We start from the raw sequence: 19,370 nt of genomic DNA, 5'->3' as shown, positions 1-19,370 counted from the left end.
GGGTTTTCCCTAGTCCTGCAAGAGGGCCCCAGAGGGTGCCTCGGATGACGTTGGGAGACCCCTGAGACTCACCTGCCATGACTTTGAATGGACCTTCAGTGGTGGGGGTCCCCTTCGATGCAGCCTCCAGGGCTGTCACACCTTCGATGGGCACTCACGGGGCTCCAACCTTCCCTATACCCCGGCCAAACACCACCTTCTGCCGCGGATCTGTCAGCGTCTTCTTACCTGCCCTGCCTTGTCTCTTCCCCAGTCCCCGGCCAGCTTGACTTGGTGACCTAAGCTAGGCTCCGGTCTGAGGGCTACAAGACCTGAGGTCCCATTGCCCCCGCGGGCTCTCTCTCCGGCTTCCTTGCTGGCTCTCCTGCCATGACTTTGAATGGATTCCCACCTGCTTCTCTCACCGGTTCCTTCACCAGCTTCCCTGCCGGCTCTCTCACCGGTTCCTTCACCGGCTTCCCTGTCGGCTCTTTCATTGGCTCCGCAGCTGGTTCCCTCCCCAGCTTTCCTACCAGCTCTCTCGTCAGCTCTGCAGCTGGAGTCTTTGTAGCTGTGGCTCTCGCCACTTCCCTCGCTGCAGCAGTTTTCCCTGCCTGAGGCAGACAAACCCCACGGGTGCATGCTCCCAACCTCGTATTTCCCTGCGGGCTCTGTGGTCTTCTGCTGCCTCCTTCCTGTGCCCCCGGGGCCACACTTTATTCACGCTGGGTGGCGTCCCTCGCTGATGTCACCTGGTCTCAGCTGGATATGAGCGCAGCTAATGAAACGCACAGGTGGTTTCCCGGCATGCGCTCCCCTGCTACCCCCGGCTCCTGCAAGGGGTAAGTATGGGCTCTCTTTCTCTTTGGTTTTGGGCCGGGGTTTCCCCATAGCCCCGGCGTCCCTGGGACAATGATAAAATAGTTGAATATGTTGCATGTTACAATTTATCACACAAATGACATATCAATTATTAATAATGCCTACTGGGGCCTATCAAATTGTGGGTGCAATAACATTTCCTGCCACTGTGGAATTCCTACTGGGGCTGGAGCTGCTCCAGTCCTTGTAAACTCTGACAGTCTGTTCCACCAAGAATCTTTGGGTCACACAGGTGGCAAGTAGCAGAAGGACTGGACAGAATGCAAGCAATATAGGCTTCTGTGACATATTCAGTTATCTAAATTCTGGGGCATTTCTGGGCAACTAGGGGATTTCTGAGCTAGAAAGAAGGCATGGTTCATTGGTAGTGTCAAGTATGGCAATATTGGGGAAAACTAGTAAATGAAGAAGGAGCCAAACTAATTAAGTGGTGGTTGGGGGGTGGGGGGGCGGGGAATGGGTAGTGGTGAGATGCCAAGATTAAGCTAGATCAGACAGAACTTTCAAAAGAGGTAAATATAGGCTTTATCATCCATTCCTTTACTTTAGGGTATCTATACACATGCCCTGGGATAGAGGGGGCAGCACTTTAATTAGTGGAGCTCTGAGAACTGCTCTAATCAAAATGCCTGGAACATCATATGTATTCAAGTGTCCTGCAATTAAAAATGACAGCAGAGATGCTTGAACTAAAACTTGTTCAATGAGCTTTAGTTCAAGCGCCCTCACCACCATTTTGAAGCATGGGGATGCTGAATATATGTGACACAGAGGGGCATGTTAATTAGCACACTCTGGCTGGCTCCATTAATTGAGTTTGCTCTGATGCATGCTAAATAGCACATGTTGGAGTGGACATCTGGCACATGTATAGGTGCCAAAGGACGTCTCGCCTTTTATTTCTGAAAACAGAAGTGCATACAAGAGGAAATGGGGCACCTACATTTTTCTTCAGACTTGTTTTTCAATCATTTCTTTCCAGACAAAATATTTATTTGATACCACTGACCAGTGTCCCACGTTTTCAGTTTTAAAATAACCTCAATCTATGAGGATTAGTTTGATATTAGAGATCTCAATGCATTGTTTTTTTGTAATGCCTCCAGAGACAGAATTTAGTAAAGATGTCCTCCTGCCATGTCCCACTACTGAGCAGGATTTCACTTCTTGGTAAAACCAAACAGTGCAGAGGTACAAAGTAAAGAAAATATTTTGAGTGGGAGTTGGAAGGGGAGGGTGAAGGTGAAGAAAGAGAATATCAAACTCTCTTGTATCTCAGATGTGTTCATGTTCAAATTTATCTTAGTATTTGGCAGCATTAATTTGCATATTACTGTCAGAGATGATTATTGTGATGTATATTTAATCTAGAAATATGGATGCTTCTGATTTTGAACATGAAGATTCACAAAGATGACTGATTGTAATAATTCCTTTTTGTTTGGAGCATTAACCTCTACAATTCCCTGTACTTGTAACTTTTAAAACTTACTTACAATACACTGATTATTTGGTAGATTCTAGAATGGTACCTTCTTTCTTGATCATCTGAGACATGAAAGAGAGATTTCTTTTTTCTTCCCTGGAACTCCGTCATTGAGAAAGATAACAATAAAGGAAAACAAGATCATGTTAAATAAAAATGCTTTAAGAAGTTTTAAAAAGCAACAATTTATTATTATTAAATAATAAGAATGAATGCCCTGCTTATAAGACTGTAATCTAAACTTCTACTTTCTCCAATATTCAGAATCCCTCACATTTTGCAAATGTGTCAACTTTCAACTGTCAAATGTGTCAGCTGATACAACTTAAGGGGTTAAGGATGCCAATTGCCTTTTTATTGATATGTTTTACAGTTATTGCTCAATCAAAGTTATTCTCTCTGTTTAAAAACAGACAAAAATTCTGCACAAAACACAGAAGGGCATTTGGTGAAGTGTGCTGTGCCTGAAAGCTTTCTAAGAACATTTTTTCCAGATATTTGAGTTGGTTTAATAAAAGATATCAAATTTACCCAAAGAACCTTGTCTGCCTATGTCCTTAGACCAACATGGCTACAACCTACACCCCTGCACAAAACATGTGCATGGAAATATACATTGCAAAATAAGAGACCATGGAAGTCCTGTAAGCATTCTGTTAATAGATATTTCTATTTTACTGCTCCCCAGTCTTTTTCCTTATTCAAAATCACAATATTTTTACCACTCTCCCACATTTGCTACAAAAGTAGGAATAAATGGTAAGTCTATTTAATATAGTATTAAATGTCTCAAGCTGTAAACCTTTAACAGAAAAAGGTCTACACAAAGCAGGGTATAGAAAATTTCAGCTCAAATGATTTAAGTTTGGGGAAAATAAGAAACAACTGAAACCAGATTCTGAACAATTTATAGGTAACACTACCTGCAAATCCTTTCCATATCCTCTTGTCTCTTCTTTATTGTGTAGATACCTGGTACATAACGGTAGTTAGTCAGGTCTTTCCTGACTCTCAGTAAAGTGTTTTAACTTTCAAAATGTCATTCTCCCTCCTCCCCAGTAAGTAATTCAACGTGTAAATCACTCACGATGTATTAGTGGACAATCATATCATAGATATTTTCAGAACATTACCATTCTTTTGTTTATTAACTACCAATGCCCCAGGTGATTTACAGAAATGAGCAAAGACTTGGGCCTGTGCTTTTTGGCTGCATACATAAGTTTACACAGCCTGTGGGGGAGGCACTTTAACTATGGTGCTTTATAAAAAGCACCATGAATTAGAACCCCATGGAAAGCTTGCGTGTGCTGACCCAGGCCATCAGGAAGGAGTAATTCAGCAGCCTCCTGGGAGGCTGCTGGACCACCCCTCTCCCATGCCTTGCCCCCATGCCCCCACCAGCTAGTAAGTGTCACCAGTGGTTGGGGAGGCTGGGGGAATGGCGCCCTTTCACCATATAGCCAACCCAGCTACCCTGCTGGGGTCTTGGGGGGCATCAGGCCAGGCCTACCTGGCAGGGGTGCTCCCTTTCCACCACTCCCCATGCAAGCATCTTGACAGTGGCAGCTGTGGCTGCCATTCCCAGAGCTCCTGTGGGGAGGATCAAACCTTTCTCACCTTGTAGGCCTGACTGGGCTACCCATGCTGGGATCTTGGAGGAGCAGGGCTGAGCCTGCAAAGGAGGCTCTGTCCCCCACTGCTCTAGCTCTGGGCAGGGAGGCACAGCTGGCACTGTCAGGTGCTTGGGTGGGGGGTCAGGAGGGAGAAAGGAGCCCCCCTTGCTACACCATCCCACCCCATTTCCCCCTGAGACCCCAGAAGGGGAGGTACATGTAGGGCACATGTGGCAGGGGGGCTCCCTTCCCCCCACACCCAGCTGTGCAGTGAGAAAACAGGAAACAGCCCTGGAGGTGGGGTTGTGGCACAGTCCCACAAAGCTGCTTGGGATGTGGACAGAATCTCCTGAAATTAACCCTCACAGATGGCCCTAGAGCACCCCTGTCTGATACTAAACCAGACAATGCTTAAATTTTTGTGCAATCAGCCATTTTGTGTTATGGCTACAGAATGCTTTCAGAGGCCTCATTACATGAAAAATGTGAATTTGGTACACACCCTTAAAGTGCCTTTCAGTCTTGTGAGGAGACAAAAATGTCTAGTACAAAGCAATGGACTAGGTCTGAGAAAATATGGATTCTAGTTCTGGCTTTACCACTGGCCTGCTGGCTTTACCTCAGTTTATCCATATGGAAAATGGGGATAATGAAATACTTTGAGTTCAACTGATACAGAGTGCAGTATGAGAGATAGGTGGTATTATTATTAATGTCAACTGAAGAAGGACGGTTCTCAGAAGCAATGAGCATTTAGCTAGTAGAAGTCAGGTCCTTCAAGTAGGGACCTTAAGCCATTAGTCACTTTTGCAATTCAGAACATGATTTCTACCCCAGAGAACTCAACCATTTAAATTTAACATGAAGGTCATAAGCAGACAAACAAGGAGAAAAAGAGAAGCTCAACCATAACTTACAAGTCTTTCTTTTTGTATGGTACCTTGGATATAAATGTAAAGACATGTAGCCTTTGCTAAACATTTGATAACTTCCAATCAAGGCAGATTAGGAAAATCTGTTGTTTCTTTGAAAGTAGAGGGAGAAAAATGGTTATAGCAAGTAGTTCCTCAATAGCCAAAGATACCAGAAAAGTAGTAATGCCTGATGGGTTCAGTAAAGATACACAGAATTTTTCACATCTGGAATACTTGTTTGAATACAGTCAGAATATTGCCAAATGACATGTCTGGACAAGCTAACAGCTATTTGGTGACTTCTGTGATCTATTTAATTATGACAATCCAATACCAATGCGTCCATCTTTAAAAACCAAAAAAATACCAAAAACCCCTGACAACAAACAAGCAACAAAAAGAACAACAGAAAAAAGACCCAAACAAGAACCAAAAAACCCTCTCCCCCAACTCCAAATAGCATTCTTTAAAATAGTACTATTTTAAATAATTTCATAGATGATGGGCCAAATATTAAAACCAAACAAAAAAACCAAACAAAATATTGGTAGAAAATTACTTTTGTACCGTAAAATAGAGAGGAAAAAGTGAGGAACATTACAAGGAGAGGAAGTACCATCACTAGCCATGCATGACTTGAGTGAAATCATAAATAGGTTAATTTAATACCCATAACTGACAATCTTGCACCTTTAATTAGAAGTAAATTAACTCTAAAAGGCTTTAATCTGTTAACCTTAGACTGCTGTCTCTGCCATTGGCAGATGGCTTGAGATTTCAGTAGTTGTTCACATTGTAGGGACACTTATGCTCTTTATTAAAAAGATAAATCATGTGGCTAAGACACACTGAGAGTCTTAGCTTCAGGGGAACCACCATCAACATTATCAGGAAAAAAAACATGGTTAAATCAACTGCAAGTGTCCTAGATTATATTCACATAAAACAGGGGGACAGATCTGAATTTACAATCATTTCAAAAGGGGGTTCTTTTCTCTGAAAACCTACCCTTGTTTATTTAAAGCCAATTATTTAAATACTCATTATAAATGCTGAACTGTGCAGGCCCATTAATAAATGAAATTTTTTCCAAGTGTTTTGCCACAGTAGAATATGATATCACAGGAAATTAAACACTTGACTGGAAATGAAGTGCGCATCCACATGAGTATGCACGTGCCTCTTGCAGCATCTCAAAACCCTTTGAGACGCTGCAAGACGCACGTGCGGGAACAAAAAAAACTTTATCTGTGCTGCAAACTTGCAGCACAGGGGCAAAAAAAAAAATGGGCCTTGAACCAGCAGGGCAGAGCACAGTCTGGGACTGTGCCCTGAGGCAACCAGATACTCGGGTCCTCCACAGAGATGCTTTGGTAACCAGCTGGAGCATCTCTCTGGCTGCTCCTTGCCCCGGTGCTGAAGCACGCTGCCTGCCCATGCAGGGCAAGCAGCGTGCCAGCTGTGGGGAGCTGAACCTGGGCTCCATGCAGGGTAAGTAGCAGGTGGGTGGGAGGGCTGGAGGAGAGGGAGGGGACCATGGGGGTAGTGTCCCCAGGTACCAATTGGCCAGGCCTCAGAAGCTCCTGAGAGTGAGTAGCCCTAAGCTACTTGCCAAGGCAGCTTTTTATACTGCTGAGGCCAGCACAGGGCAGATTTTTATAATGTTGGAGCTAGCACACGTGCTGGCCCAGGCTCTAGCTCCCCCTGGCTGCAGATCTGGGAGGAGCCAGGCACGTTTTTTTGCCCCAAGTGGCACAATTTGCCACACACAAAAATGTATGTCCAGGCATGTTCACTGAGGCAAAAAGCCCCGGCTCAAATTTGCACTGCTTCTATCTGAGCTGCTGCAAGTGCACTTGACTGCGTATGTGGGTATGTCCCAAGGGGGCAAATCCTGACATCTTTATTTTCTTTTTTAATTGTTTAAATTCAGGTCAAATACCTACTCACTTCAATAGAGGTTGCACTCTTCCAGGGCATTTCAGGATTTATTTGAAGGTGAATAAGCCAATCCTTTACATATATCGAGTTAGAAATTATACTGCAATTGGTTTTAGCGTGACATTTCACCAATAGGTTTTGATATACACAACCTAATTTAAACTGGTCTCTCTTAAGCTAACTCACTTTTACAACCAGGGAAATTGTTACTCACATAACATTCAACTTGAAACATTTCTTGCATTAAATATTATTCTGTTGCCCAGTTGTTAGTATAGTGAATGTTAACCTCTTTTGTTATATGTTGTTTATCATAATGAAATAAGAATGTTATATATGAAAGCAAAGATGATACAAAATAAAATACACTGCTTGTGTCTTGCTTTCTTTCAATAAATAACTTCCAGGGCTGAGCTCTCCTTTGAACACAGATGCCCATGAGTCTTTCTGAGTTGATACAAGTATTGTAAGGCATACCTGTTGTTTAAAATGTATCTTATTATGTGTGTTATATTACATTTATCTATACTGAATGTCACTTGCCTATTCACATAGCTTGTTTAGTTCTCTCCAAAGTTACTCAAAGTCCTCTGTTGCCTGAGTAACTAACCAGCCAGGTTTTGGGTCAGGTTTGAACTGCTAATATATTATTACAGATGTAGGAAAGATTTTCTGGAGAGCCACAATACCAGAAGGATTTGTAATGACATTTCAACTTTGAGAAAGCAGTCCAAATTTCATATAGTTATTCATTATTAAATAATGAGTCGAATATTTATATTATCTTTGCTAGCTTTGATGAATTTTGTCGAGACAGACTGAATATATGGCAGGACATCTGTCACTGCTTTTTGTTTTTTAATGGAATATTTCAAGCACAAATTTCACAGTTGTTGCCAAAAATCAATTTATGCAAATGTCTTTAGTTTGTACTGTGTGATGTGAAGTCCCCAATTTAGTTCAAAATAAAATTTTGGATTGGCACATGAACTTAACCCAAAATAGTGAATTATGTATGAAAGAATGTGAAAATGTTATTCACTATTTTCCCATCAACCATAAATTAATTGTCTTTGCTCTCTGGCAGTCCTTAGATGCCATGACTTATAACATCTTTTTTTAATATTTACGTTTTACAATAAGTATATTTCAAATTCTAGTAGATGTTCACTTTGTAAAAAGACTTTGGAATCTGATCCTGATGCCATAAACTTATATCTGCAATGGAATTTGCTTGTGTGGGTCTCTGACTGGAGCCATACAAATCAAAATTAAACTTTCCTGTTCTCCCTCCATCACCTGGGGTGGGTGGTCAGGGGGTAGGAAAGTGGAGCATTGTGGGATTCTGGAGAACCAAGCAACTAACTGTCACATTAGAACTGAAGTGCACATGCACCTGGAAGCACTTCACCATGAAACTTCAGAGAGCTTGTTGCTTCATCCAAGTCATTTTTGGAGTACTTTAGCTCATCTTTGAACACTTTATAGTGCATCTACTTCTGTTCTTTTGCATTTTGAGGGACTTCAGAAGTGTCTGAAGCACTTCAAATGTAATGTCTGTCTAGGCTATACATACATGGCAAAAGCACAAATGTTATTCAAGGTAAAGCCAAGTCAGCAGTAAATGACTAGCCACTTCTTACTAGCAACACCACAGTTGACTTATGGATGTTCTGCTGTATATTCAATCTGTCTTTGAGGAACTCAAACTAAACTAAGATAAAAAATTTAAAAATATATATCTCAGATTAGAAAAGCCCCTCCCCCCCTAAAAAAATAAACACAAACCAGACATTTCATTAGCAACTGTGCTAAAAGTGACTAACAATTTCTACACTCCATTAACAAGTCTGCTGTTTGGAAAAGCAATGTCTTTTAAACAAATCAGAGATAGTTTGGTTATTGTTTGTAGGGTGTAAGCTCCTAAACCATGCATAAAACATGTAGGTTGTAGATTTTATGTTCTCTAGAGGCACAGAGGATAATTGAATTTCACAGTAAAGGTTCAGAGGCACACTACCATACAGAGATGGTATATCTGAAAAATGTAGTAAAATATAGGCAAATAAGGAGTAGTACTTTCCAAATTTGTTATAAATTAATACTGCTGGTTGTGGGGGAAAGGGGATACTGGCATGGTAGATTTGAGAGTAGATTCAGAGCTTCACAAAATCTTTAACATGTTCTGATCTGTGTAAATCTAAAATAAAAAAAAGTAAAATGTTCAAAACAAGGTGCCTATGATAAAATGAAAGCTTAGTACCTTTCCCAGCTTCCTCAGGAAGAAACTAATCCTGTGAAAAATCACGCACCACAGAATTGCAGAGGAGGACAATCCTAGAAGCAGAGATCTGGATCTTCTGTTTTCTTCCCTGTGGGACACATTGTGCTGTATAACCTCTAGAAATGAAGGACTGGACTCCAGTTCTCTAGTCACATATATCTGCCTAATGTCCAGCTGGAGACTTAGGCTCTTAAATTGCACATTTGTCATGTCTGGGTTTTTCCTAGAAACTGGATACCAGATTTGTGATGGCTTGACAATTGGGAGCCTATGTGCCTGATTCTGTTTCTCACACACGGTTATACTAATGTAACACTGTAAACTTTATTGAAGTACCTCCTACTTTATGCTAGTGTAAACAAGTTTCAAAAATCAGACTCAGACTGATAATGAATGAATTTGTTTTGGGACAGGGGAAAGGAATATATGAGTATTTTGTAAAAATTCAACTCTAAATTTGAACTTAGCACTATTATATGGTTAGGTGGTTATATGCAGTCGCAGAAAGTTTGGTTAACAAGCATGGGAATTTAATGGTATTGAGCTCAGTATCACACAATTTTTCTATTATTAAGAAATACAATAGAGACTTACTGAGCATGATGAAAACAAAATAAAATATTTAGTATAAGAATTACATAGTTCAGAAGAAATATCTTTCTTTATCTATATATGTGTAATTGGACTTCGTGAAAAACAATTGGTTTTGAGTGAAAAATCTATAAATATACATACACACTCAAAGAATAAGAATTCAGTGCCTGTCACTGTCAAGGTAGTAATTCACATTACAGAAATTAAGTTAAATTCTGTAAAGAGAGTAACAAAATAAACAATAATGTTCTTTTTAAAGTTATCTTTGGCTCACTACTGTGATTCAATTTACTATGCAATTATATAGTCTACAGTGAAAATAATGAATGTGTTTTGAAAGTGAAGAAATGGTCTCAAAGTTATCTTTCATACAGCTGTATTTAACAAGATGCTCATCAAAGCATTGCCTTGCTTTGTTTAGATAAATTATTCTTTCAGGCTTTTTATTTTCTCCATTTCGCTAAGGTAAAGGCAAAAACTAGCTCAACAGACACTAATAATTGTAGATTTCACTGTAGTCAGCATTTAAGGTGACTTCTGATCTCTTGATGAGGCACACTTCTAGGAGAAAGAGCATCTGATTATGTTGTTTCTCTCCATTGCTTATTTTACAGTTCATTCACAGAAAAAAAATCCAACACAAGCATAATTTTGCTTCCTCTCACTGTATTTAGATAGCACAAGAAATAGCAAAAGAGCAATGGGATTTCACATTCTACTTACCAAGCAACTTGTGTTGCTTATTAGACAAATTGGGAGCCTGGGGGCACGGAAAACATTCATGGAGAAAATGGATCAGATCTTCAGCCATTATGAACTGGCACAGCTCTGTTGAAGTGAATGGATTTACACCAGTTTACTCAGGCTGAAGGCCTGACCTATACTTTTGAAATAAATTTACATCATTGATCAATGACTATGTAGCATAAAGTCTAACTATGAAAGACTTTATTGCTTTTTCACACTCCCTACTAACATGTTTCACCAAGGAGCCTCATTTGTCCTTATTTAGGCAAACACTCCCAAAAGTCTGCTAGAGGTTAACAGAATTTTGTTGGCTACTTCCAAGGACCTGCTAGCTTGTTTTTGACAACAGAAAAAAGAAATCTCACGGACCTCAGTGTGATTTGTATTTGAACAAACAATGCACAATTGGTCCTTGAAGCAGACCAAGGATGAGTGTATCCTGGTTTCATTCATACGGTTTGGGGGTCCCCCATTCCTGGCTCAGGTGCTCCACAAAGCATGCCTGGCCCTGTGGAATCTCTCACCCTAGCAGGCTCAGGTGCTTCAAGAAGCTTAACTGGCCTTCCCTGCATTAAATAACCCACCCAAAGGTGGGGGCTGAGGTTAAGGTGTCCCAACCCACCTTACACCAGGGAGATGATCACTTCTGGCATTTACATAGGGACTGCCGCGCCACCAGCAGCCCCACCAGTGCTTCCTGCCCCAGCAGGGTGCAGTTTTAGGTCATGCTCAGGACCAATGAGGCCTCCAAACCATCCCCATAGCTTCACCCTTACCTCCAAGGTGTTCCTGACAGAGCTTAGCAGACAGATGTTTCTCCTCTGCTGGCTGATCACAAACTATCCTCAGCTTAGGGAGGCACATACTCCTCCTTGGCCTAGCCCTTAAAGTGGCAGGCACCACCAGTGCCCTGCCACGTTAGCCTCCTGGCCCCTTTCCCTCCCCCAAGACAGACAATCCCTCCACCCCATGGACTAGCCAGTGCCCCCACCCCCCAACCCCAGGCCACTAAACTCCCCATCCCATAAGCCACTCCCAGTGCCTATTTTATCAGTGCTCACTTATACCAGAAGCCAAGGAAGTGAGCCCCAGTGGAGGGAGGGGTGGGAGGGATAGGGGTATAGGTTCACCAGGGGGTATAGGGGTATATTGTTCATTTGGGGGTGAGGAGGTGGGGGTGGGAGCTAAAAATAGCTCTTGGTCCCATGGGGTGGGGTAGAGAACCCTCCCCTCCCCCAAATCCCTCACCTCTGCAGACCCCTTATACCAGAAGCCAAGGAAGTGAGCCCCAGTGGAGGGAGGGGTGGGAGGGATAGGGGTATAGGTTCACCAGGGGGTATAGGGGTATATTGTTCATTTGGGGGTGAGGAGGTGGGGGTGGGAGCTAAAAATAGCTCTTGGTCCCATGGGGTGGGGTAGAGAACCCTCCCCTCCCCCAAATCCCTCACCTCTGCAGACCCTGTGAGCCCCTCCCCCCAGCCCCCACTCTGGACTTTCCTTTCCCTCACAATTCCTTCAACCCTCTCTGCAGACTCTGCCTTCCCTTTCTGATCCTTCCTGGCAATGCTGCCTGCACCCCTGATCCTCCTTATCCCTCCCATGGACACTTCCTTCCCCCCTTTCCTTCTGTGGATCCCACCTGCCCCCCCCCAATTTCCCAATCCCTCTCACAGACCCCATTAGACCCACTGATCCTCCTGATCCCCCAAGAGATGCTGCCTGCCCCCGCCAATGCCCCAATCTTCCAATCTCTCCCACAGAGCCTGCCTCCCCTGATCACTTTGTGGACCCCCCACTTCCTCCCTGATCCCCCCAATCCTCCCATCCTGACTTATCGTAGATCAGGTGGCTGTTTTAAACTCTAACTAACCTCCCCCAACCTCCCTGAATGTCTGTACCCAGCCTTAGATTACCAGAATACTAAGCCCCACAAACTACCAGCACGTTGAATATTTCAAGATACTAATTTTATGTAGGAGAAAAAGAAATATTGATGTTTTTAAATTGTCTGAAACATTTATATTTAAATAAAATATTATATTAAATATTATTATATGTGTGAGTTCTCAGGTTATATTGAACCACATGCAACACTGATTGTATTTGACTTATAATTATTGAGAGATTTTTTTAACCTTTTTCAACCATTATGAATCTCTAGAAATAATATGAAGATCATGGTGGTAATGTGGAAGCTGGTATATTGTGGCTTCAGAAACCAAGCATCATCTAGGCTTTAGGCTACAAGGGCCAAATCACCAGCAAACTGCATTTTACATTAGCCTCCAGTCCTGTGTGCTGCAATACTTGAATAAAAATATACTAGCTATTGCTTTAATACAAAGAACAACACAGAAGAACAACCAGGTTCTATTATGCCTTTGTTAGGAAACTTATTAAGGATGAAATGGTGACCCACCCTCTGTGGGTTTACAAAGCCTGAACAAAAGGGAAAAGTATAGGGCTTTCAAACTGTATATGTGGTAGAGAATATTTTCAGAAAATGTTTCCACTTCCTTCAATATCATAACTATAGCATCTGAACCAATCTCTATTTCTCAGAATCAAGACTATAGTCAGGTATTTCAACTTTACATTAGTACTCCCAGACACTGAGAGCACCTTTTGCCCCCCTGACTATGTTACTAGCAGGGCTGCACAGTCATGGCCTAGCTCAGCCTCTCACAGCATAGAAATCACAGATTTCTGAATCTTTCTGGCAGCAAAAATGTCACATTCAAGGAGATCAGAAATTTTCCACATGCTACCACCCATGGGAAAAATTGCACACCATTGGATATGACTGCCTACACCTCCTTGGAACAATAGTGGGGATGTTTATTACGTGGATAGCTGTTAATGTATTTGCTGTAAAATGTGTTTCTAAAAATCCTCTTCCCCCATGTCATTATACTGCCCACATTGCTTGTAAGATTCTTAAATGTTTTTATTAATATGTTAGAAAGAATTAGCAATGACATCCTGTCTTTTGCTCTCCTAAGGGGATTCCCTGCAGGTATTGGTTTTAGATTCTCTTGGTTTGTTTTCTCTTGGTCTGAATATATTGACTGCATTTTCTTCAAAGAATATCATGGAATGTTCTGAAAATGTCCATTGCAGTGCTGCTCTTGTCATTTTATCATTAGGCTATCAGATTGCTATTTTCCCTTTTGATTTTCTTTTTTCTTTTAAAAGCCTGGAAATGGCATAACCCCACTGAGGCAATCTTGCATACATAAAGACTTCTTAGGTTTTGCTTTACCTGCTGCTTCTAACCTTAACCAATGAGTTAAGTATCTCTATCAGCATCCGGATTTCTGTATTACTTTCTAGTTTGTGGTTTTAATTATAGTTCAAATCACTCCCTTGATATGTCTGCATGAATTTCCCCTGCATGCTACCTTATAATTCAGTTTCTGCTGATGTTTTAGTTAACTTAGTACATGTCATTGTTTTAGTTCTTTTTATGCTAATGAATGGATCCTACTCTCTTAACCTACTATTTAGGATAGAACACAGTGGAGTTAATTATATTCTGCATATAATGTAATTCCGAACTCCATGGGATGGAAATAGCATTTGAATTTTTTGTAATATCATGTTTGCTATCTCATTACTTCTGGGGTTTAAACAGATTTAGTTCAGGTGACCTAATGTTCAGAGCTTTTATAAGTGAACTGGAGGCATCATCTTAATATTTGCTCAGTTGTGCCACTCACGAACTAGCAATGAAATAATATGATAACATTAAAAGTGAAAAAAGAAAACAAAGCAAAAGCAGAAAAAAAAAAGAAAACCACCCACTAATCTGAGATACCTGCTGGCACCATCAACACCAAATATTAGCTTTATACTTGTTTTCCTCTGCTACAATTCCTTTGTACTTCATAAAGCACAGCCATATGGTAGAAATCGAAACAAAATTGGGACAGTCAGTGATATCACTCTTCTCTTTTTCTTACTCTTGACATACTGGATATGCCAGAAAGGGTGTAATTTCCCATAAGAAATTAAGTCACATTTACGCTTTCATAATGCCTCAAGACCCACGTGAGATTGTTGGAGGTCAAACTTACAGGTGCTGTTAAGACAACTGGCATTACTGACTACAGTGATTTCAACTAATATCCCTATTCCCTTTGATTTTACAGTATTATTTTTCAGAGAATTAGCATTCGATATCCTTGTCACTTTTCCAGTCCTGTTAAAAATAACTGGTAATATGAAATGTACTGGAAGATCAAATCAACCATATTATTTTGACTTCAGTGGTGGTTGTACTGCAGTAGCAGAAGGTAAAAATTCACCACTGGCTATGGATATTAGCATTTCATCTTGTCCACCAGACAGGATGTTTAGTTTATTATTATGTTCTGAGTCAATAGGTCATACTCGTATGCCATAAAACTGTTGAATTATGCTGCTCTTGTTACATACTTTATACGCCCTTGAAATCAATACCAATGTGCAGGGAATAAACAAGGAGGGAGAGACAGGAATCCCAAAAAAGAAAGAAAAGTAATAATATATGTCCCAAGTAGTGTGGAATGGACATGTTTTTGAGACTTTCTTGGACTGACATATAAATTTTTCTATCCTTCTTATGAACTTATGTAAAAAGATCTTGTTTAAGGTGGCATTTGGGGCTTGTATCACTTGATACAATTACTCCTGAAGTACAAAGAAAAACTTTGATAGACCATGCTGTTTTTTTCTTAAACAAATGCAGCTTTTTCTGTACATAATTATTTCTGTAGCTGTCCCACAGAGCTGTAAATTGTTCCTACTAGTTTTCTTGCTTTACTTTTGTTGTCCTGGCAACAAAACATAATTTCATTTTACATATTTATTATAACCTACTCCTTAGTTAAGGTCACACAATCTCTTTCAACTATAATGTCTTGATAGGCTTTGACACAACTTCCTGGAAATGTCTTAATTTAAGCTGAAACTTTTGCTGCTCAAATTTCAGAACATATATTTTTCTTTTCTTTTTTTATCACCTGCAGACAATTTCTTAATCTGTTTAAGTTATGTAATAAGGTAAAATATACTTTTCCTTGGGGGGGGGGTTTTTTTGTGGGGGGGGGGGGGGGAGGGAAATAAGATTTTTATTTTCATATGGGTGCCATCAAAGCAGATTAATTTTTAAACTTCTAACTTCATGTATAGCTAGCCTTCATTAAGAATAAGTTGCTTTGTTAGCTTGATTTCTTCCCTTTTGCCCTATTTTGGAAGCTGAACAGTCTTCTCCTTTACACAGACATATAAAAACAGTGCTAACTTAGTCCAAGATGTGTGTTATATATATTTAGCCATAGATTGAAAATATACTGCTTCTCTTGGGAGCATCACTTATAGAGGGTAGGCTGTCATTCTGTTTTAGGCCTCCTCCTAAAACTATCTGAAGGGCTGCTGGTAGAGATGGTTTCTCTTTCCGTATGACACTCTTTTCAAAGTGATTTAGGTTCTTCAGTTATTGTAATATATAACTATGCACATTCCATTGAACGGCCACATAACAATTGTAGTGTTTTTCTTCAGATGTGATATTTATACAGAGAAATTCTAACCTTATCCTTCTCCATTAAGCAGAAGGCAGGGCAGGGTGGCACCTTCCAAGTTTTGTTATTTAGGAACAGCTATTCTGAGGTTAGTGATGAAATTCCTAAAACATTGTTATGACTGACCTCAAAGTAGCTGTTCTATAGCAACAACACTTAAAAAAAACAACTCAAATGTAACATTGTGGAACAAGAAGTCACCCACAGAATAGATTGTGTTAAATACGGTCTCAGCAGTGACTGCATTATTGTCCCATTATCTGGCCCCCTATGTTCCTCAATACAGTAATTGTTTTATTGATCTCTTTTGGCCTCATCAACCCATGTTCAACCACTCTCAGCAGTTTTTCCTCCTTTTCTCCCCCTTTATAATATATATTGAAATGACTTTACTGTTTGCTGTTTAGTACCTCTGCTCTCCGTGATTCCATTCATAACATCCTGTAGTGTAGGCTGTAGGCTATAAAACCTCAAGGCTCTCTGAAGGCAAGGTTTTTTGGGTAGATGTGATATCTTTTATTAGACCAACTAAAATAGTTGGAAAAAAGTTGTTTGCAAGCTTGTGGGCACAAACACCCATCCTCAGGCATTGGGAGACTCTGCTGCTGTTATGAGTTCTGCAAGGTAGAAAAGAAGCTAAAGAGTTTCCCAATGCCTGAAGAAGGGTGTTTGTGCCCAAAAGCTTTCAAAGAACTTTTCCCCAACTATTTTAGTCAGTTTAATTAAAGATATCACATCTTCCCAAAGAACCTTGTCTGCCTATGTCCTTAGACCAACACGGCTACAACCAACAACCTCTTTGAACAAATTGGTCTATAAGATTCCACCCTACCCTATCTTTCCCCTAACTTCAGATTAACGTGGCTAATTACTTCATTCTTTTCCATTGACTTCTCATTCCAAAATTTTATATTCAAGTTATTTCAACATTGACCCAGAGTCATGGGAGCAAATCACTCATGACTGTCCACCCTGAAGGTCATCAGTCCAGAATGGAGCACTGGCCTTTGAGCAGCGACACGTTGCAGAGGCAGTGAAGAAGCGCGTAGCCAGAAAAACGAAGACCTCTCATGTCCAGTCCTAGTCACTCTCCTGCCCCTGCTGCAACAGATTGTTCAGGGCAAGGCTAATAGTCACCTGTATACCCACATGACCTCGCCTCCACCCCGCTCCTCTCTCTTTCCTCTGTCTTCTTTCTCCTTTTTCCTTTCTCCCTTTCTCTTTTCTCCCTCCCTTTTTCTTTCCTGCTTCCTTTCTCTCTTCTCCACCCCCTCCCCTACTGGATGTGGTCATCTTCCCTTGCAAAAGATGAACAACACCCATTGACCAATGCATCTCTAAAACCGGTTGGCATTTCCATGTGTAACTTCATCACGTCATGCATAGCTAGCTAAAATTTAATTGAAAATACTTTTTTATCTATGGCTGCTTGTATGCATGATAGGTGTTTAGTCCCCTAAACTGAAATGGTGGGTTTTTTAAGTGTGATGATTAAAAGCCTACCATTTCAATTTAGGGGCTTCCACTATGGTTATGGTGAGGCACCTGATCCTTTTTTTATTTTTATTTTTTTGTGGAGCCTGCCTGCATCTTCCATGGATGGGGGTAGAAATGCCAGTGGCCCCTGAGCTGTGGGGGCCCTAGTCCTTCTGTTTGTGGCAATGGCTGCCCAGGGCCACCTGGGTGTGCTGTTAGCAGGTGGCTGCCACCCGAGTGGCACAACCACCATGGAGGGGAGGTCTGGGCCCCCTGCAGCTTAGGGCTTGCCGACAGCTCTCCCCCTGCCATAGGAGAGGTGGGCAGACTCTACTGAAGAAAAAAAAAAAGGATCAAGCCCCTCACTGATTTTTTTTTTCTCAGCAGAGCCTCCCTGCATGAGCTGCTGCTGGGCCAGGCAGTCCTGAGTTGCAGAGGGGCCCAGTCATTCCCTCCATAGTCGTAGCACCCCCCAGGGTCACCTGGGTGATGTGTTAGCTGTGCAGGTGCTTCCCCAGCTCACAGGAAGCACCCACTGGATCTAACTCTTCCCTGAGCCCACACAGGGAGCAGTGGTTGGGGGGCTTCCAGTGTGTGAGCTCAGGGAAGAGTTGGATCTCATGGGTGCTGCCTGTGAGCTGGGGCAGCACCCATGCAGCTAGTACCCCACCCAGGAAGTCTTGGGGGTGCTGCCACCATGGAGGGAAGGACCAACCCCCCCTGCAGCGCAGGGGCTGCATGGTTCGGTGGCAGCTGGCATGGTCAGGTTCCATTTAGAAAAAAACAAAGTGGCAAGGGGACTGATCCTTTTTTTCCCATGGAGCCTGCCTGCGTCTCCTGTGGCTGGGAGGGTTAGCTGACGGCAGACCCTGAGCTGCAGGGGGCCCTGGACCTTCCCTCTATGTCAGCAGCACCTCCTGGGGCCACCCAGGCAGGTAGCTAGTAGGTGGGTGCTGCCCCAGCTCACAGGAAGCACCCAGTCTGATCCAACTGCACCTTAAGCCTGAGCTGGGGCAGCACCCATTCACTACCAGCCCACCTGGGTGGCCTCAAGGTGCATCACTACTGCAGAAAGAAGGACCAAGGTCCTCCACAGATCAGGGGTTGTTTGGCCCACTGGCTGGTCACCCTCTGGCCACGATCCACAAAAAAATAAAAGGATCAGGCCCTTCACTGCTATTGCCTTCAGCTTGCCTCTCCAGTGGCAGTGGGGAGGGTCAGAGTGAGCTGTGAAAGTCTGCAACATTACAAAAAGCTATGTTGCCAACTAAACTACATGCAGATGTGGATTAGTTTGCAATGTAGCAAACTCATTTAAATAATAAAAACACTCCTGCACGTGTACAGCATGACGCAATTAAACAGGGAAAACAGTCAATTTTTGTCACATGTACAAGCATCCTACTCATGATCTTATTCAACAAATTGCTGGGATTGACTAGACATTGGGTGTTTCAGTCCTATAGATTTCCTTGAATGGAATAAACCAGGCAATTTTTCCATTAAAAGAGAAAGATTGATCAATATCATCACAATTTCATATCATAATGTCGTATGCTCACTATACAGTGGATTGCTGATTTAATTGTTCTTTGAAGCAGTGAGCACAGATGTCAAAGCAACATTCTTTTAAATCAGTGTCACCTAGTGATGAAAACCTTAGCACAGAACTGAAGATAACTCATTCCATCTGTAGATTCACCATTAACAGTGATGCTCACTTCCTAAACTTTACCTTTTGAGCCCACGGGTGTTCTTCTGAGACAGGCTTATCCATTTTGACTACAGAAGCCAGGAAATTATAGCATTAATAATTTCAACAATCTAAACAATTCTCATTCACAGTTTTCTTTAAAACTTCTAATTATGTTGAACTATCCAGTCTGA

Source organism: Alligator sinensis, unplaced genomic scaffold (genome assembly GCF_000455745.1).
Source record: "Alligator sinensis unplaced genomic scaffold, ASM45574v1 scaffold341_2, whole genome shotgun sequence".
In the NCBI taxonomy this organism is placed as follows: Eukaryota; Metazoa; Chordata; order Crocodylia; family Alligatoridae; genus Alligator; species Alligator sinensis.
This window is presented reverse-complemented; position numbering follows the sequence as displayed.